Source organism: Crocodylus porosus, unplaced genomic scaffold (genome assembly GCF_001723895.1).
Source record: "Crocodylus porosus isolate Cpor-Errol unplaced genomic scaffold, CroPor_comp1, whole genome shotgun sequence".
In the NCBI taxonomy this organism is placed as follows: domain Eukaryota; kingdom Metazoa; phylum Chordata; order Crocodylia; family Crocodylidae; genus Crocodylus; species Crocodylus porosus.
Window position 1 is genome coordinate 67,812,746 of NW_017728943.1, and position 21,913 is coordinate 67,834,658.

Below are 21,913 nucleotides of genomic sequence, written 5' to 3' on the forward strand. Positions count from 1 at the left end.
AAAGAAAAAATGCAGAAGTACTTCATACTCATAAAAGGCAAACCGTTGGGGGGGTTTTCTCAGGGTTTGACAATTACTGATGGAATGTGAATTGTTATATAGTCTGTATTTTAAAAACACTTCATATTTACATTTGTATGTACCATAATTGTTACTGATCAATCTAAATAATACTTTAACTTTACATATAGAACCAGCTCTGCCACATCTCTCAATATCCATCTTAATACATAAGCCAAACTTGCTCAAAAGGCAAAAAAATCTGTCTACACTATTGAAAATTATCGATCATGCTTTTTAAAAATGACATACGTAGTTGCAAAAATATTTCCATACCATAAACATCTGCTTAAACTCCTGTATAGATTCATTTCTAAATATTTTGTTTTTCTTGTAGCATATCTCTGTGGATGGGTACACTGAACCACACGTGCAGCCTATCAAATCAAGTAGCAGACAAAACATCCCCCGGTGTAGAAACTCAATTACATCTACAAATGAAGAACATCCTCACATTGGAAATTATCGTTTATTAAAAACAATAGGGAAAGGAAATTTTGCCAAAGTGAAACTAGCAAGACATGTTCTTACGGGAAGAGAGGTAAGCTTTTAGAACATGATCAGTGTAATATTTTCATTGCTTTGGTTTTGTTTTTGGCCTTCATAGGTAACTGTATTTTTAAATGTTTTATCATTGTTTATAATTGCGTATTTGAATTTTAAGAACTAACTTTTAGTACTGCACACTAGTTATAGCATATGTATAGAGGATTTAAATTTTACTTGAGCTTCTTTATTTGTTTGAAAATGAATTCCTTTTTTTAAAAGATATTCAGACCTTTTTGAGTGACCCTTAGAGGGGCATTGCTTTTGTTTTGTTGTTTTAAGTTTGTCAGGAAATCTTTGTCTTTCTCTCATTCTCCCTCCAACCTATATAAATATTCAAATACCCTCAAGAATAGCTTTTTTAAATTAAGACTGGAAATACTACTTTTTCCACACTGCTGGCTTGCAGGCATGGAAAATAAACTTGCCTGTATACACTGACAACCTATAGAAACATAAGTGGATTCTTATTAGTAAGAACTGTGTTAAGTATGGTGACTAAGGATTAACAAGTGCCTACAATGGACATACAATTTCACAGCTGTATTTTTGCATGTAAGTATGTTTTCTTGCATACTTTTTGGCATTTAAAATGCTCAGCGTTTTTCACAAGTTTAGTGATGCATAGTTTTTTTTAATGTTTTTGTTCTTCTCCCCTCAACCCCAGGTCGCTGTGAAAATAATAGATAAGACCCAGCTAAATCCTACCAGTCTACAAAAGGTAAGACTTCAACCCCTGTAATTGTATGGTGCATGCATAGTAAGATAGCAATTTTTTACTCTTTTATCTTGCAAAAAATTTTCTGTGGTGTGGAATATTGTACCTGTGCTACTGAGGCATGAAAAATGGCATCTCATTATCTTTGTTGTAATCAGAGTACTAAATTTGTGCTGACTATATGGACTACACCTGTACCTCCTGGTTGGATGTTACTCTTCTCCCACCAGGTTTTGTTTTGACATCTGTGAAAACAATTATCTGAAGCCTTGCTTTGCTGCCAGTCAAAGGTGCAGAATATTTGAGAACAAAAATAATTGTTCTTGCTCATTTTAAAATGTAGCACTGTTAACAAGCAGTTGTTTTTCTTTATTTTAATGTGACTGACATTACATTTTTCTTGTTATGAAGGATGAGAGATGCATACCAGTTATTGATCTTAATAGGTATGCTGCTTTGTTCATATGTTCTTTCAGTTTTAGTAGTTTCTCAAGGAACTGTTGCCAATTCCTGTGTGTATGTGCCTGTAAAAGAGGTGTATATGCATACACTCAGAAATGACCCCAGTAGTTTAAAAATACTGCTTGGTTTGTCTCACTTCCTGTGTCTTTTGCAGAAGCTATTCAGAAACTCCTTACGAGCCATTGTTGTGTGTTGTTGTGGGCAGTATTTACTGGTAAGCAGGGTAGCTCTAAGTGGTTTTCAGCAGAGACCTGCTTTGTAAAGCCAGAGAGAGGCAGAGTTAACTGCTCTGTGATGTGGAGCAAGACATCCGAACCCAGGAGCTTTGTTCTTAAAGGCTACTCAGCTTCTCTGACTACAGGATCTTGTAAATTTTTTTGCCAATAATAGCATAAATAGAAGATGCTGTTACTTCCTCCACCCTTTTGTGGGGTTTGTCATCATACAAAAAATGGGGGGGGGTTGTTTTTAATTATGACAGATAATATAGTTGGTTTAGATTTTGACTCTTTTCCAGTTCTAGCATTGAGAATCCACAAGAAACCCTGTCTGTCCTACTTCAGTTTAAGACTACCATGTAAGGGAGTTCATACACCCCACAAAAGGAGTTTTCTTACTAATGCTGCTTAGGTTGGCTAAGATAGAGCTAATAGGGCTTGGAGGGCTGTATCTGCAGTTGGTGAGGCATATTCCAGACTTGTTATCCTTGCAATTTGACCTTTTACTTAGAAATGAGGGAATTTGCCCTCAACAAGTAGAAAGGACAAAAATTGAGTGGTATAATTAAAGAGTGCAGTTAGCAGAAGTCTCTGACAATTTAGTGAAAGTTCTTTGTATTAATAGTGTCAGCCTATTCAAAATCCTTTGTAGTTTTCTTTATAATTTTAAATAGAATTTGTAAATGAATGTATATGAGCTTGTCAAAACTTGTTAGCTGTTAGATTTTGAAATGACAACTTGCACAAATGCTTGAAACCGTTTCTGTGAAAGGTTTTAAATTCACTTACTACTAAAACAGTTTTTAAAGAAATATTTTGAAGGGTATAGTTGCATTCCTCCTCATGTTCTCCTCTGTGTTTTAGATGGTTAAAAATTTCTTAAACAAAGGTTGGTAAAAAACAAAACAAACTAATCATATATGTTAAATTTGGTTCTGTAAGTGAAAATAGAATACTTTAGCTTGCTGGGTTGTTGGGTTTTTTGTTTTTTTGTTTTTTTTTTTTACATTTGTAATTGTTTTAACTGTTTTTGTGTGTGCATACCTGAGTGGTGGACAAAATATAGAATTAGTCCAAGCTAAATAAAATAAACTGACCAAAACAAAAAATCTTCAAATAATAGGAATCAGTGCAACTTGTGTTCTTAAATATAACTGGGGAATGCTCAGGGCAAAACACACAACATTCATTTATCTCATTTAATTTTAAATATTTTAAGTCAGTACTATTTTTAAGTGGCTTTAACACAGCCAGTAAATTCACTTAATGTGATGTGCCTTAATTACTCTCACTGAAGGAACTGTGATTTTAAAATTTTTGTTTTCTGTGTATTTAAATGCAGAGCCTAATTTTATTTTTTATTAAAACTTGCATTTGGTTTACTTTTGATTTTCTATGGGAACCTTATACTTGTATAGTGTCATACATATTCACTCCATCATCTAATTGTATGTTTATAATTTTCCAGACTTTTAAGTCTGAGGAATACTTAAAGTTCTGTAACAGTCAGTTTAAAAGATAAACCAATAAGATCATAGTTACTTGTTTTGAAGTACAACAGTTGCTTAAGACACAAGGTGTGGCTACTTTTATTTCTATTACAGCAATAACTTGAGACCCCACTGTGCTAGTATGGCGCATGCATAGTAAGATGGTCCTTAGTTTTTAAGGGCTCACAGTTCAAATAAACAACGCAGTGAGGGAGGGAGTCTTTTTATTCTTATTTCACAGGTGAAAATCTATGGCACAGGAATTAAGTGATTTACACAGCTATAAATGGGTCCTTAGCCGTTTGGACTTGGGAGTTAAAAGCAGCTGGATGTAATGCTAAGCACATAACTCACAAGTGTACTGTTGGCTGTAGAAGCTAGTATGCTTTATAACCACACTAGCACAATGGGCTGCTAGAATGGGGGACCTTCTTTGGCCCAGAAAGCTTCTATAGAAACACAAGTTGAAGGTAAATCTAGTGCCTCCTCAAAGAAGACTCAGTTAACTTGTAGGAATCTACTTTCCTTGCAGTTGTTGTAATCAAGTCAAGGTCTTATTAGTTACATTAGCGCTTTCATTTTACCACCCTGTTCATAAGTTTCTGGAAAAGTTTGGGGTTTTTGGGGTTTTTTTTAAACTTTGTGCTTCAATTAAGCTTGTTTGGGGAAATTTGGATAGTCTGGATTCCCAAACAAATTACATTACATTAACTTGAGCTAAAAGTGGAGAAAACAGTTTAATAATATAGCATAAAAAATTCCAGGAAATTTAATTCTCTTAAAACCAAGCATTTGTAAACCCCAGAAAATCAGCTAAAATAAAGAAACCTCCTCTAAACTTGTAAAATCATGCATGTTCAACCCCTGGCCTGCAGGACACATCTTGCCTGCAGTTCCATGTTATCTGTTATCAGGTGTTCCCCCAGGTCTAGAAATTTGGCAGTTAATGCTCCCCTGTGATCAAATTTCCAAGCCCTACAGGGCTGGATTGGCCCCACACGGAGGGATTGGGCCCCAAGCACGCTACAGACCAACCTGGCACTACTCATTTGGTCCACGGGACAAAGTTGGGCACCACTGTGTTAAATTATTAGTCATTAATACATCCAAACCACCTTCATTCTGTTCTGTGATACTATTTCTTATCTGTACAGTTACAGTCGGTATATATTTAATGCTTGTGGTCCCAAACTGGATTCAATTTATTATTTATTTATTTATTTTTAAGACAGTAGATGCATGCTCCCCTGTGCCTTATGGAGTCATTATGGGGCAAAGTTCAAGGTGTCCCTGTACCCAAGAGATGGATTCCTCTTTCTTAGTATGTTTGAATAAATGCGGTTTCCATGGCAGAAACAGGTAGCTAAGGGAAAATCTAGACTGTGGTATCAAACATGTAGTGCCTATAGACTGGATCCACCTTGCAACGCCTCTTCATCTAGGCTAGTGGAAGGGAGTGTGTGTGGGTGGGGGGCATTGTGAGAAGAACCTACCACAAAATCCAGGGCCCACTGGCCCTGTTGGACATGCCCCTTAGTGGCAGAGGGACTAGTAAGGGTTCTGCTGCCACAGCCTCACTTTGCCCTATGGCCACCACCTCATGCTTTGAAGAAGATTCAGCCCACAAAACAGCTTTGTAGTTTCTGGATCTGACCCAAGTTTGGGGGCTTTTTTGTACCCTTTGTACCCTTGATGAGTGCGGCTGTGCAGTTATGTAGTGCTGCAGATGCATCTGCAGAGCCACATACAGCACACTCCGTTGTTCTCTGCACTGCAAGGGAGCAGTGTAGTGGGGGATTTTTTGACCCCTGAATATCCTACAGATATGTAGATCCCACAGAGGGGAAAAAAAAAACGTGCACCAGCACACAGCAGCAGCATGTGCCACCCAAAGCCAGAACCTGGCTGGCCAGAGCTGAGCTCTGCTGCCAGCCAAGCTCCACGTGGCAGGATTGCTGCTTCTGCAGCCCTGGAAGACCCTCAGAATCCCAGGTAAGGCTGCTGGGGTTAGGCCACTGTTGTCCCAGCCTCTCCTACCCCACCTGGGGTAACTTGCCGTGCACCAGTGCACACGTGGCACAGGCATTCCCTGGGGACAACTAGTGGCAGCGCAAGATGTGCTACTGCTAGTTGTCCCCGGAGAATCAATCGCCCACACACATCTGGATGCAGCTTTTGCGTGCATCCAAAGAAGCGTACATGTGTGGTTTGTAGCACCTCAGAACTGTTTGAAGCACTGCAAACCTTACATATAGCACATGCAAATGTTTGCTGTACCACAAATTTGATACTAGGAACTCTCAGTGTAAAGAGAGGGGGGGGAAAAAAAAAACAAAACAAACCCAACAAACAAACATGCTCTAAAAGCTGTGCCCAGGATGATGCTCTGGCTACTGGCCAGAGCATTTCCACTGCTTTAGGTGTCCCCTGGCTCCTCCAGCAAGCCTGGAGCTGGGAGGAGTGGGGAAATGGCAGTTTCCCTGAAGTGGGGCATTTTCTCTGCAGGAAACTCCTTGTGTAGGGAGGTGTGCAGCAGCAAAAAGCAGTAACATAAATTTTGTGGGGATATGTCCTGTGTGTCTAGGGCTGAGATGGTTGAGTTTTTTCACTACTTTAGAAACAATACTAGATGTTTATTTGAAGGGCTTTTAATAAGTAAAAGCATACCTCTTTGTGTTCAGTGCATTGAAAAGGAATGGGAGTGGGGGGGGGGGAACAGAGTGGGAGGAATTGTCAACCCCCCAAAAATGCAGCTGAAATTAGTCAGATCTCAAATAGCTTCAATTTTAAAAACTTTTCCAACATTATGGCTTCAGTCTATAAAATGTTGTTTGATAATTAGCTGCTTCATGCACAGTAGTCTTTCATAAAATTTTAGTAGTTTGTATTGGATATGAAATATTAAATGTCTAAAAGATTGTATATGTAAGTATATATAAATTCTACATTGTTGACCAATGTGTTTACTTAAAGCTGCTATAAGATGACATTTAATGCACTACTTCTTTTGTAAGTGCTACCATTTCAACGAATGGATCCTATTTAAAAAAAGTGCTCATAGGACTATGAGTTGTCTTCAACTACCAACCGATATTTAAAAGAAAAAAGTGAAATCTTAAGTTTGAGCTATGTTGCTCACTTAAAGAAGTGCTGGATTGAGATTGCGGACAGTACATAGTTGTATATGGCATAAAACACACAGGCCATATAAAATATTAATGTTGCAAAGGAAGAATTTCAAAATCAGGAAAGATGAGAATTATAGTTGCCTGTGCAACCTTAATTTGGCCCTGTTATGCACATATGTTAGGAAGCAGTCCTTAATTACATGAGTATATACTTTTTTCTGCAGAACGCATGCTTTTTCAAGCACGTAGAAAGAATGACACTCATTGTGCAGCTTTCCAACATTTTGGCTTCTGTGTGTTTTGTTGTTCAGCGGGCTGCCCCATGACTTAGATGTATGTACACTATTCAAAGTACACTTATTACATCTGGTTCCGAGAACAGAGTTATTTCTCCTAGGCTTTTCTGTGGTCGTCATTACTGATAGTATCAGAGTGTCTCACAAACCTTAATCTTCACAATGTCTGTGTGAGGTGTTTATCCCTGTTCAACAGACAGGGAATGGAGGCCCAATGAAATTAAGACTAAAGTACCAACTAGTTTGGGGAATCTTAGCTGAAACATCAAAGATCTGTGTTTCCTGAATATTTACCATTATGTAACTCTTCAGAGCAGGCAGAGTTGCAAGAGGCTAAAAGTCAGACTCAAGTGTGTCAAGCTGGGTGCCCATAAAATGAGGAATGCACAGTTAGTGAACATCTGTGAAACTGGTTTAAATGATTTACTTAGTGTGTGGGAACTCTGGCCAATGCAGGAAAAGAATATAATTCTCTAGGGCACCATTCACCTGCATTTTATATAAGGTTGGCTGTCTCTCTTTCTCCCTCCCTCCACAAATGAGGCAGAGTTCTTTATTACCCAATTACAGTTGGTTAGGAACTGGATTTTCTGTTTTGTGGGGGACTGCACAATTTTGAATTTTTTCCCCTTAAGTATAATGAAAAACAAATTTATAAGCTTCCTGTGACATGATGCTCACAATAAAAATATTTTTGTTTTTGGCTGATCAAAATGTTTAGTTGTCATGATGACCTTTTTAAAACTTCTTAGTGAGTTTGTCCCCAAAAGTAATTTTGAAATGCAACATTCCATTCCAAAAAACATTTGAAAACTCCCATTTCAGCATTCTTGAAATGCTTTGTTTTATTAAAAAAATCTTCATATTGATGATTTAAAAAACAAAAAACCTTTTGGACAAAAATTGACCAGCCCTATATAAAGCCCTAATTCACCCTCAGTGCAGGTCCATCCTTTGGGACAGGGTTAATGTGGAAAAAGAATACATGCATCCTAGGGGACTGAATTAAGGTTGTATGGACAACTTTAATTCTACCGTTTCTCAACTTTTGAGTGCTTGAATTTACAACCTTAACATAACTTTTTAAAAAAAATAAATGTTTGTGTGTTTTAAATCCTCTTGTGGGGTCATACAGACATGCACACAGTTCATCAGAAGCTTTTTTTGGAACCTTCTAATCCACTGCACAGGCTTTTGTTGCTTGAGCTACTAGTGATTGATAGCAGCTGCAGCCAAATTTGGCTCCTTCTGCCCTATTGTCTTCAATCTGCCCTAATCTTGTCTATTCCGGTGGTCTGGCTCCTTGTCCTGGTACTTTTCCTCTCTGTAGGCTTTCCCCATTTCCTAGTTTCCTTATTTATCTGATCTCTCACACTATTTTTCTTGGGTCAGTTTGTATGACCCTTATTAGATACAGGCAAGTAAAATACACGGTGGACCAACTGATTGGGTGTGTCCAGGTGAGCGCAGACATTTGGTATGTGGTGTACATGTAGTATGGTATGTGGCATTCCCTGTGCTGCTACTTTGCAGCATGGGGTTTTTTTTGGGACCTGGGGAACACACTCATGGGGATGCACCTGTGGGGATGTACCCAGTGAGTCCAGAATAACTCCAATTTATCTTTAGATAAGCAGATTGCTTCTGAGTTGTGCTCTCTATCAAGGTCCTGACTGATTTCTGGTAGGACTGTAGGATCTATCAGGTAAGTCTTTGGAGACTTGAGTAAAGAAGGATTGAATTACTTTATTGTTTCTATTTGAAGGCCACTTTATTCCCTGAATCAGGGACCTCTGAGGTATCAAGCTTACCCTAGTACAGGACCTTTTGATATCACTGCAAAGAAGGGGATGAACTACTTCTGATTAGCCTTCTGTTGATCAATTTCATCCAGCACCAGTTGTTGTGACTTCTTTAGCCTTGTCAGACTGTGCCCTAGTTCTTTTTCCCAGTCAAACCAGTTCCACTTCCAGTTCTGGAAAGCATTCAGGTAACAGCCAGAGTCTTTGTTGCTGTCCAGGGTGCTAGATCTTGATCACCGTTCTGAGGACCACTACTACAGCAGGTCTTCAGTCCCAGTTAAGATTAATTATGCCATACTTTTTGGGAATCCACTTAGGGTAGCTCCTTCTTGAGATTAAGATTTCTCTGCTTCTATAGGGATCAGTGCTTGGACCCGTGCTCTTTAATATATTCATTAATTACTTGGATGAGGGGGTAGAAAGCTCATGGATGACACCGTGTTGGGAAATGCAGGCCCATTGGAGCGTAGGGTCAGGATCCAGAATGACCTTGACAGGCTGGACTCACGGGTGAAACAGAATCAGATAAGGCGTCACAGAAATAAGTGCAAAGTCTTACATCTGGTTATGATGAACCCTCACCACATCTACACCGTAACTACATAATGGGTGGTGGCCCACTGGCTGACACAGCATTTGAGCGAGAGACTTGGGGGTTATGATTGACTAGAAGATGAATATGAGCCATCAGTGTGATGAGGTTGCCAGGAAAGCAAATATAACTCTGGCATGCATCAGCCGATGTGTATCCAGTAGATGCAGGGAGGTACTCATTGATAAGCTCAAGAGAGTACAAAAAAGAGCCCACCTGCATGATGAAGGGCTTGGAGCATAGGCCCTATGAGGACAGCCTTGGGGAACTGGGCCTGTTCAGTTCAAGTAAGAGAGGGCTGAGAGGTGACTACAAGTACATCAGGGGTGAACACCAAGATTTAGGTGAGCAACTCTTCAGGAAGGCACCTCAAGGGAAGATGAGGACCAGCAGACATAAGCTTATGGAGGGTAGATTCAGGCTAGATACAAGGAAGAACTTCTTCCCTGTAAGGGTCACCAGAATCTGGAACATGGCCTCCAACACTGTAGCAGGATATACTGGAACCCCTGTTACCTTGAGTGAAATAACTTGGCTGCAGTCTTCAGGCATCAAATATCCTAAATCACTCTTCCACCAGTAGGAATACATGCATCAACTCCTAGAAGCTTGTGGAAAAGTTCTGTTCCTAGAGTTAGACTGATCATCTCCACTCTTCTCCTGAAAACAAAACAAAACAAAACCTCAGGGCTTTTAAGAGAGTGTTTTCAAAAGAGGACTTCTGGCCTCCATCATCTGTCATGCAGGCTGTGATTATTTGGAAGGAATTCTTTTCACTTGATTCTTCAGACATTCCATACCATATTTATTCCTGTGCTCTCTTCTTTGAGGACTTTTTGTTTAGGGAAGGATGAAGCCTTGTATCAGACCATTGGGTTTTGAAAATAATCTTAATTTGGGGTACTTTGCAGTTTTGTATCTCCTTGCCCTTTTCCTAGTCAGGACACTGCTATTTCAGGAAGTGGAACTGTTTTGTCTCTTAAAGATATAGAGGAAGTTCCATTACAGTTTGTGGAAAGGCTTTTATTCCAGTTTCTTATGACCAAAAAAATTAAGAGCTGATCTCCCTATCCTGGTCTTGAAACATCTCAATGTATACCTCTCCACTTTCAGTTTAGAATGGCAGTTCTTGTTTCCATAACTTCTGCTGCTAGATCCATAGATCTGCTTTGTGGCAATTTAATCTACAGGATACTTAGCTTCATCTTTTTCTTCCCCACCCTACTCATAGAAAGTACCTAGTAGGTTGGTCCCACTGCTGGAACATGTTGGGTAACTGGATTATTGAACTGTCAACAGCACAAAGCGTTTTCACCACGCACGGTAATGTTTAATCTCGGAAATCAAGGAATAATACTCTGTCCATTACCTCAGTGGCTAGCTGGTCTAAAAAGTTCCCATTCTTCCTTTTCTTTCATTCTGCTTTTATCGGCCATCTGCTGAATCAGCCAGGTACGGCAATTAATGTTTCCCAGTCTTCCCTCATCCTACAAAGTTCATTTAATGATTAGATGCAAGGATCCCAATTGCATGTGTAAGGGGGTGTAATTCTCCCTATCTTGTCATACCCAAATGCTAATAAAAGGAATACATCTATATCAATATCTGGTACAAGATATATTACATTTGCACACTTATCAGCAACCAAACATCCTTGCTAGTACTTGGGCAAGGCTGTGCTTTTTATATAATATGGGGGAGAGGATCTTGAAAGTCCCCTTTGTCAGGGGGCAGTTTGATTTCAGTCTGTTGTATTTACCAGCTAGACTCTCATAGCACTACATAACCCAGAGCTACAGAATGTTATGGCAGATCATCTAAGCAGACGGTTATCATGAATAATCAAACAAAACATCTTGCAAGAATGTGGTCATCTACCACTATACCCGTTTGTAACTGCTATGAGCAGTATGTTTTGCTTAAAGGGAAACTGTTCTGGTCCTCTTACAATATATTGAACATTTCAGGGTCTCTAAGGAGGATGTGTGTTTGTTCTTCTCTGCTTTACATTCTAAGGATGTTAAGGAAGGTGTTATGAAAACATCAAACAGTCATTATAATAGTACTTGTTTGCCTGAGACAGTTTTGATACCTTGATCTTCCAGACTGATCTCTCAGACAAGTGGTCCTCAGCAGTCCTTCAATACAAGGAGGATAGTCTTCCAGTAAATGGGAAGTTCTCTGCAGATCGGTGAGGAGGCAAATCTGAGATCTGCATGTTTGACTGCAGACCTGACAAAGAGTTCCAGCAGGAAGGGAGTAGGTGCTAATTATGTCAGATCACAGCTCTTTCCTTTTTTTCTCTCATTTGTCTGGTTCCATAATGAGGGAAGTTTGCTTGAAGTGATGGATCCTTTGTTGTGTTTCATGGTGCCATTAGGGGTGATTTCAGTACTTAGATCTCTCGAGTATTAATGTTAATATCACACTTATTCTGGTTGGCCTTCAAAGTGTCCTTGAACCTCTCTTCTTTTGCCTGCCTGTAGAGTCATGACCATCAGTGAGTTGGGAGTGTAAGATCTGTTTCAGGAGTTGGTTGTCAGGCATCCTTATGACATGTCCTGTTGAATGGAGCTGATGCTGTATAAACACGGCTTCAGTGTTGGTGGTGTTTGCTTGAGACAGGACACTAGCATTTGTTCTTATGTCCTTCTAGTTGATTTGAAGGAATTTCCAAAGATGTTGCTCATGATTATGTTCCAAAGCCTTTAGGTATTTCTAATTATATCATTCAAGTTTCACACCCATACAACAGGGTAGGAATGACAACAGCCTGGTAGATGAGAAGTTTGGTTTGGGTCCTTCACAATCACTGAAGACACTAGTTAAGAGATGTCCAAAGGTAGCACTGGCAGATTTTATCTGGTGTTGAATATTATCATCTGTCTGTCTTTGTGGCTTTTTTAGACAGGGGAACTACTGAGTATTGTCCAAGGACTGCCCTCTACTTGTAATATGTGGAGGAGCAGCTCTTTAGTCCAAGCAGCTACCCACTTACTCAGCTAGGCAAAATCAGCAGGCCCATGTGAGTCAAAGCTAGAGCCAAAGATGAGTGAGGAGGGAGGCAAGTAACAGGGGGAGGGACAGGCTGTGAAGGCTTTGCTGCATTCCCTCCCAAGCAGCCCACTGTGAGTCTCCCCTGTGTGCTCCCCTCTCCCCTGTGCAGTCTGTGTTATGTGTTCCCCATCTTCACTGTGTGTGCCTGCTCTCCTACTGCACAAGCCACCCTGGTTGGGGGCAGCTGACAGCTTGGCTCTTGCTTGAGTGTTGGGCCTGGGGCTGAAGCTGCAGCTGAACTGCTACCTGCCCCAAGAGGGTGCTCAAATTACATCAGAGATGAGGCTTTCCCTACCCTGCCCCCCTCCCATATGTTGGTTGGGGGAACAAACTTCATCTTGTATTTGAGCAAATGCGGTATTTTCTGCTCATCTCGGGGAGATCCCATGGCTTGTCTGAGCTGTTTCAATGAGGAGCAGATGAAAAAAGTTTCTCCCATCTCCAGCTCATTTGACCAACCTAAATGTAGATGGAGCCATATCACTGGCTTCTCTTCCTGGACCATGTAATTACACGCAAGGTGGACCCGAGGTTCTGCTCTTCCTTAGATGGTAGAGTTTAGCTTATCATGCATGTACAACAAGAGGCCCTGTTATAAATTAATGTATAGAACAGGATATTTTTGAATCTCCTTTATTGTGGAGTTTTCTCATCACAAAGAGGTCATAGGCAGGGGATCAATTTAAGGGTAATGTGGATATTTGCACTCCAAACTAAAAGTTCTCTTGACTTTTAACATTATTTTATTTCAAAATAATCTGTAAAGTAATTATTTTATTGTTACCATCTACATTTTGTAAATTAACCCTATTTTTTGTTTGGCGATACGTTACTGAAATCTTTTAATCCATTATTCATCTCTTCTATCCAAGTAAGAAAATGTAATGTTAAATTTAAGCAAATAAATTTTTTGGGGGTGGGGGTGGGTTTCTTTTCGTGTGGTAGAATTTTCTTAAAAGAGACAGTTGTGCAATTTGTTTCTTTTGTTAGAACTTTTATGAAACATTTAAGCATTTAGCTTTCCCCACAGTTGTTTTTCAGTGAAGCTAAAATTAACTTGGCTATTTTGTCGAAGTATTTAATTTTATACAAATTCTAATGAAAAACTAGATGGGAGAGCTGAAAGGTTTTTGTTTTACCCTTGACACACATTTGAGGACAGAAAGCTAGACTTTCAAACATAAAGCAATACAAAAGTATACTTAAAGACGCTTGGAATAATTTAAATCCTTTATTGAAAGCTGCATCCGTTTCACAGTGGTTTTTCTCAGCTATAATTAAGGATCTAGTGAAAACGTTCAAACCGAAGTCTTTCAAGAGCTGTAGAAAGCCTGAATGATTTTTGCACTTGTGGTTTGATAGGAACAGCTTAAAATAGTAAAGGAAATGTAAACATATAGATGTTAATTTGACAACAAATGGAAACTGGTAGTAGTGTTGAGAGAAGGAATCATATTCTCAACCTTCTTTTGACCTTTTACATACTTGCAGACTTGCTGGGTTGTGTGTACCATTTTACTGACCTGTATAGCTAGAAAAACAGTTGAGATTGGATTTTTGCAGCAAGGAGCTGCTTATGGCTCTCTTTCTTGATACAATAGCATTTTATTTCAGTGAAGATTGTTCTTGTAAACATATGGCAAAGAGAAAAAAGGGAAACTCAAGCCATTTCACCTATTTGAGTATATGAAAACAAACACCCAGGAATGAGAAGGTGGTGCTGCAGCATTAAAGGAGCTATTTTTGGATGAGACGTGAAATTGAGATCAATGTCGTTACCCTTAAATATCATATGGCCCTTAGAAGGGAAGAAGGTTCTTAACCCCAGCATCCTGCCCAGCTTTTAACTTGGATAATTTATTTGGCTCTAAAAAAACTAATTGTGATCTACTGATTACATAGGATACAGTCTTTAAATTTGTGTAGTAGTATTCCAAGTAGCTGTTGCCTAAAAACATTTTTATGTTTAGCTTGTCCGGTATGGGGAATACCTGGTTATTAAAGTAGATTATATACATGTACTTTCTCACTCTCCTGTGCTCACGTCTTCATTGCATAAGATGTTACACTATCCAAGTGTTTTATAGAATACAAAAGATGAAACATAAAAGGATTTTTCATCTTCCTGAGTATTTCCACCTTTTTGGACTCTGTAGGCACATCTACATGAGTTTCTGACTGTGCAGTAGACTATTAATGCTGCACAGTAGAACATCACAGTATGAACAGTGTTAGTATGCTACTGCACAGTAGCACCACTTAAACGTTTGTTGGCGCTACTGCGCAGTAACTCTAGTTAATGTACATTTATTTAGTACTTGTTTACAGAAGTACTAAATGTGCAGTAGCCATTACGCAGCAGTGCCTAGTGTAGATACTCCCAGTTTTAGCTACTATTTAAGCACTTGTGGGTTGTTTGTATTTAGAGAGAAATGGAGGTGGGAGTTAAGTATTTGGCCCAAACCTGTTCTGTTTAAGTAACTTTTCTTTTTTTTAAGTCCTGCATCCTTCAGACACAGTAGATGAAAGGGTTTTTTTTGTTTGTTTTTTTTTGTTTTACTTAAATGACTTCAAATCCATGCCAGCCAGCCAGCATTCCACCCAAAAGCTTTCTTAACTTTTTCTTGGGTCATGCTATAAGTAGGGTTCTCTGTAAATTGTTCTGGAAGTACCCCCTGCAGCAGCTCCTTTTTAATATTTTTCATTTTATTGCTTGCCCTCCCCAGCTTGATTGGTGGAGGGGCCCCAGCGGCCATTTGCCTCTGATTGCCAGGGAAAGGGATCAGCAGCAAACGGCTCGGCTGGCAGAGCCCTCTGCCAATCAGGGTGGCAGGGCAAGCAGCGAAATGAAAAACGTAAAAGGAGCTGCTGCAGAGGGGCACTTCTGGTGCAATTTATGGAGATAGCTATAAGTTGTTCTTCTTCTATAGTCTTTTGGCTGATTTTTCCTGTCCTCTCCCACCTCCTTTTCCTGACGCATCTATATCTGAAGCCAGTCCTCTTTTCCTCACCATTTATGCCAGTAAACTCCTCGGACTTGTTAAGTAATGGTAAAGCCATTGTCCAGATTTGCATGCAACCTGAGTGATTGAGCAGTGGTTTTCCATTATTCCAGTGATGGCTAAACGGAGGGGTATCAGCTGTTCCCTCACTTATTCTTAGGCGTGGCAGAATTTGATTTTTCATTTGTTAAATAATTTCAATGGATAACATCAATATTTATTTTTAAACATTTATTTTGATTTTTATCAACTTAATTTTTTAGGGTTGTGTGAAATTAAGAGCAAGGGGAGATGATTTATTAATGACAGTATACTGTTAAAAACTTTATAAAATCGCATGTCAAAATATAAAGAGTAAATATCCATAGATCAATAAATCATACCTGCTTTAAATCATTTTGTTCATTTGGTAGTACATTGTGTAAAATAAATAAATAAAATTTAAAAAAATGGTGTCTATTACAGTTACTGGAAAGTATAATTTGGTAGACCCAGCAGACTAATTCAGATTTCAAAAGCTCTCCGAATTTTAGTTTGTCATTATTGTAATACAAAATGTTGAGCTGTCCATGTTAGTCTTCAGAGGCGCATGTGACATTATCTTGAACCTTTTTAAACAAAGTGAATGATCTTTCTACAGAAACTGAAGTTACCACAAATTGTAAAATGTATCACAAATTCATTGATGTCATGGAATTTATCTGTTTTTAATGCGTGATCCCTGGCCGCAGGCAAAAGATGAGCAATACATGGAATGTGCAGCAGATGTGGATGTATTTCTTTCAAGTCCTTCACTAGGCGTTGCATGTATATTGCAGAATCACTGTTGACTGACAGTTTTCCCATGCTAGGCCATATTTTCTCAACACATCTTAAATCCAAAGTGACATGACTGATGCATTGCACTGAAGAAATACAGAGGATTTTAATACAGTTTTATTTACAGACTTATGTTTATCACTGTAGAATACTGCAAGGGCATTAATTGCTAGTTGTCCTGCAAGATCAGGGGTTAAATCAATTACTAAAGAAAATTGCTCACTGCTCCAAAGTTCCATTGCCATCTGACTAAGGTGGTCGAGGTCACATGACCTTGAGGACATCATGGGAGACCAAGCCAAAGGCTTTTTTGAAATCTAAATATATGACCTCAACCTGTTTTTCTTTGTCCAGGTGATACATCACCTGGTCATAGAAGAAGTGAAGTTGTTCAGGCAAGACCTACCTGCAGCGAAGCCATGTTGGCACTCTCTCAGAATGTTGCCTTCCTGTTGTTGATGGTTTCTTTGGTTTGTTTGTTTGTTTGTTTTTCCCCAAGATCTTTCCAGGGATTGAGGTAAAACTGATTGGCCCTGCAGTTCCCTGGATTTTCCTTCTTTCCTTTCTTGAAGATGGGCACCACACTGGCCCTCTTCCAATCTTCAGGAACCTCTCCTTAGTGGCATGAGTTCTCAAATATCCTTGCCAATGGTCGTGCTTTGATGTCAGACAACTCTCTTTTAGTGCTCTTGGGTGCATTCCATCTGGACCAGCTGATTTGTGGCTGTCCAGCCTCTCAAGCTGTTCCCTCATAAGATCTTTGCCAATTATAGGCAGATGATCGCCTTTACCCTAACAGTCCTGTGTCCTGTCAGGCAGGATGATCCCCATCTTGGAAGTGGAAAAAACTTCTCAGACACTGAAGTGAGGCTAACCAGTCTACAGTTCCTCAGGTGGTTTTTTTTGCCTTTTCTCAAGAGGGGAAGAGTAGAATACAGATTCTTCCTTGGGTTAGGCTCGTTATCCTCCATAATAATTTGGGCTTGCCAAGTAACTGGGGAGCTGTATAGCTGTGGCAAACTGAAGAACTGCTGAGGTGCTCCAACTGATTGAAGAAGAGGCACCCTTTGCGGTAGAAGCTGCAGCAAACAGCTGAGCAACTCCTCTTTAATTCAGCAAGCCCACTGAGAATTAACTAGGCTATGGACCACCTTGACACAAGCAGTTTAGATTCTGCAGTACCATCTGCAATGCACATCAGAAAAGTGCTCATTTCCAAAAGTTTGCACAAATCTGTAAAATATGACAGCCCTGGATACAGTAACAGCTTTTGATGTGTGTTTTTAATCATCTGAATATACAATCATATTGCCAGGTCTGTACACTTAATTTGTGTGTGTTCCTCAACTCCATGGTTCTGGTACTGGGGGAAAAAATGTGGTCTGTAAATTTATAATGCTCCAGTTTCGGAGGTTATACACTAAAAGAATGAGCGCTGAATGCTTCTCTGTGCTGAAATAAAACCTATCTGATCACATTTTTCCATGCTTTTATAAGGTCTACAACTGTTTAGTCTTTTAAGCAGAACTTTTCTTTTTAAGAATCTAAACCTGTCAAGAAAATTAAACAAACAGATCAGTGTTACTCTGTGAGCATAAACAGAGTTGTCCACTCTTGCTGTGTTACTATGCTGCTTTCCTTATGAGAATACAGACAGCATCAGTATCTAAGCTTTTCATTTTTTTTATTTTTTTTACAGTTTCTAGTATTCTTGAGTGCTATATCTTCTGTATCCACAAATGAAGAACATATACTTTTAAAAGACTCAAAAATCCCCCAAGAGGTAAAAATAACCCCACCAAATTATTTAAAAATTTTTCCGTATTCTTCGCAAGTTCAGATTGGCAATACTAGTAACGTCTAAGCTTTATTGGCTTACTTCAGTGAACAATGAACACATTTCTATTCACCCTCCCCAGCTGTCTGTGGCAGCTACTGCTTTTCACCAGCTGCCAACTGTCACTTGATAGTTTGCCCCCTTCCCAGGCAGGGCAAAGGGCAGGCTGTCAAGTCATGGGTTCTCCTAAGGGCAGAGGTGACTCTGGGAGAAGTCCCCTGGTACCCCTTGGCTGAAAAGCTTGCTTGAGAAGCTCTCTGGCCATGGGGTTGGAGGCATGTCTACAATCCAGCTCCTGGGCTATTTTTCTGCAGAAGAAATTTCAGCAGAAAAATAGCCCAGTCTACATCCAAGCCCTTCTTAGAAAAAATCTGGCTCAACAAAGTAATGAAGTTCACAATAGAAATAGTGGTATCTCTACGCACTTCAGCAATGACCCTTCACTTGACCATGTCTAGCAGTCCCACAGGAATATAGCTAAGAATCTGTCTTTGGAAAAAGGTCTGAAAAGGCAAGATACGTGGCTGGAAATGCCCCAGACAATTTACAGTCCCTTTTTTATTATGCAACTGCGAAATCCAGCATTTTATTCTACTTCAATTATTTTCCTTCGACTAGATTGAATACATTTTTTTTCCTTACTTGGCGCGCACACCCTTAAACTGAGAAGCATAATTAAGGATAATAGGATTTATATAAATAGTATAATTCCACAATTCTTCCTGAATTTTATGTACATTTTTATAATACAAGTCTGTACAAGTTTCAAAATTAAGCTTTTAATCAAATTAAATATCAATCTGCAAGCATTTAGCTAGTTAAGTCCCAGAAGACTTCATCAGTTTAAATATTTATCTCAAGTATTTTTCATTTTCATCCAGTCTTTGAAAGAAACAGGCTGCAAAAGCATTTCTTAGGAAGAGGAAAAACAAAGGCAACAACCTACAGTTTGAATTAAGTTTATCTGCATCTAAAATATGACGATTTCATAAATAAAATGTAATTAGACTTTGCCTTGCTATGCTGGTTCAGGTAAAGTTAATTCTTGTTCTAACAAATATTGTAGGTATTTTCAGTTTTGAATTAAGCTTTTTAGGTTCTGTAGGTTTGATTTTAATTCTTTGCAATAATTAGAAAAAGCAAGTCAGTTAAAGGGTTGTTCGGCTTAGGCCAAAGCTGTACAAATCTAAAGCAAATGAATTGCATGAAACCTTTTGAAGAAGTTGTAAGAAAGTGGAATATGGACTAGACAAGCAAACTGAAAAGTTGCATAATAGTATTAGTAGCCATATAAAAGTTACTGTAATTAAATTGGTATCCTCAGAAGCAGGATTAAAATATTAAATTTATATACATATAAAAGTATTTCAAATCTGAAAAAGGACCAAAGAAAAATATGATTTATATTTAATTGTTGCCAAAATTACATACATTATTCTATGCAAAGATTCTCAAAGGGATTAAACTTAACTGGTTAAAGATTCTAATTGATTTCACACAAAGTAACAACAAAACTTGTTGTACAGAATATGTAAATATACAAAAAGTCAAAAGCAGGAAGCAGACAAAAAAAAATCTACTTTTCTACAGCTTGTTCAGTAGGAGTTTATAGCTTACTATAGGTACCTGACTAATATAAAGGACTTGCTTGCACCCATTTTCAATGACAGTACTTGAGTGACTAAGCCAGAGATGGACAAATACGGCCTGTGGGCTGAATACAGCCTGCTAACGGATTATATCCAGCCCGCAGACGGGCAGCCACCAACTTCCAAGTGGGGATTGGGCTATTATTTGTGTTACGGTAGTCCTTTGGATGTAGAATTATAGGCTGAGAAGGACCTTTCTTTTGCTATAGATGCAACTTAACTGGCAGTCCAGCATGTAGTACCAAGAAAGGCCAAAAGGACAGGAGCTACTAGGTGCATCTGACACCTAGTGAGGGGAAATATAGCAAGGAGATGCAGTTGCTGTCTTTGTTTCTGGGGAAAGGTGTAGCAGCACACATGTATATGTAGTACATATACATATACCTACACATGGATGCCCCAATCCCCACCTGGAACCTGCCAGGCATGTCCACAGGTAATGCCTGCATCAGGCCTGGGCTGCTTCCTCTGGCCCTGCTAGGTGGTGGTATAAACTACAGACCACAGGTAATGGGTAGGGGAGACGCACAGTGGCATGTACTACTTCTGTACCCCACCCCCCAGATTTCTGCACTGACAGTGGGGCACAGGGCTGCAGCCCAGCCAGATCCAGGGCCAGCAGCACTGGGAGTGGCAGCACAGAGTTGTGCCCCCACCTCACAGCTGTTAGTGTTTACTCATAGTCTATGAGTCAACTGTGGACAGTGCCAGCAGGTTCCAGGTCAGGGAATCAAGATGTGCCACAGTTCTGAGCGGGAGGCTGGATCAGGGGGAAAGGGGGGAGGAGGAGGAAAGAGATGGAGAGAGGAGAGATGGGGCCAGCAAGAGCACACAAACACTCTTTTAATGGCCCTCCAGCCAAAATAACTGTCCACCTCTGGACTTAAGCCATGAATAACTTATGCAGGTTATCTCAAAAAGAAAAATATGGATTATACTTTTTACTAAACAATACTGGCAAATATTGCATCATTTTATCAATTTTTTTAAAGATTGATTTTTTTTTTTCACTTCCTTTGCTGAGTAACTATGCTATCGTAAGTCATATTATTCTTAGAAATAAGGAACTCATTTATATATTACATATTTTAAGTTTTTAAAATCATAGGTTACAAATTTCACAGGACTACTTTAACTTCCTAGTATTACAAGGCACATATCCAGCAGAAAAGGAAGATTCACAGTTCTCCAACATAATAAAGAAGGAAGCACAGAATAAGTGTCAGAAAGCAGAGGAACACGTCAGGCAGGAAGAGGGGCCAGGAGTGGCACTTGAGTAGGGTGCAAGGCTTGCCTACCAAAAAAGGTAGCCCCCACTGCATAAACTATTCGAATAGTCTGGGAGGGCATTTGCTTTCACACCATCCTTTTGGCCAGGATGCAATTTTACTTACTCAGCTCGATCTTGAATAACCTAAATATACATTTTAGAAATTCCTTCTTTTTTTAAAAAAAAAAAAAAAAGATTATTTGGAAACTGCTCCAGGATTGAGAACATTAGTAATTGTCTACAGTGGATGAATCAGTGGGTAGACTGCAGTAGAGGATTCTAAACCACATCAGGACTACAGTTTATATTTCTTATGGTGCTAGTCTTTTATGGGATACCTGCTTTTACAATGTATTGGTTCAACCATGTGCCTTTACAATTCTGGGTCTAAATTTTTTTGACCAAATCTGCTGTAACCTGTTTAGGTGTCTAAGAATGATCCATCCTATGGTGAGTTCCTACTCACAGCTAAGATATGGCTAAGATGAAGACATCTTATGAAGTAAGCCAGTTAATGATTTTTTTTTTTTTAGAGATTTGATTGGGAGAAATATGATACAGCACTCAGAGAAAAAGGAGGTATAATGGGACCTGCCCCTTTAATTTCATAATATTCAGAGAGGGTTGACGGATAACTGCCAGATTGCTCCATTATGCTATTTAGTAGCTCTTACTGCTCAGTAAACTGATCATTAAGATATTTACAGACACAAAAGTACTGCTGGGATCCAGCAATTCTTCCTCACTGGTGGCAGCAGCAGGAATTTAGGCAGACAACTGTTGAACACGCACTACTGCAAGAACACTTATGTTTGACACACTGCAAGAAAGCAGATCCCCTACCTCCTCTTCCTTCCATTGGAGAATATCCATTGTTCATATCAAGACAGATATGCCTACCCTACACAAGTTGAGCTTCTCTCTCTCTCTCTCTCTCTCTCTCTCTCTCTCTCTCTCTCTCTCTCTC

At 39.3% G+C, this 21,913-nt stretch overlaps 1 protein-coding gene across 1 annotated transcript in view; it reads left to right on the forward strand.

Annotated features, from left to right (window-relative positions):
- The first annotated feature begins 586 nt into the window (after nt 1–586).
- Nucleotides 587–21,913, forward strand: part of MARK1 (microtubule affinity regulating kinase 1) — an 82,601-nt gene continuing 61,274 nt past the window's right edge. The window contains exons 1-2 of the mRNA XM_019549502.1: nt 587–601; nt 1,274–1,327. The gene's annotated coding sequence lies outside the window, so the exon portion shown is untranslated. The remainder of the gene's footprint in view (nt 602–1,273; nt 1,328–21,913) is intronic.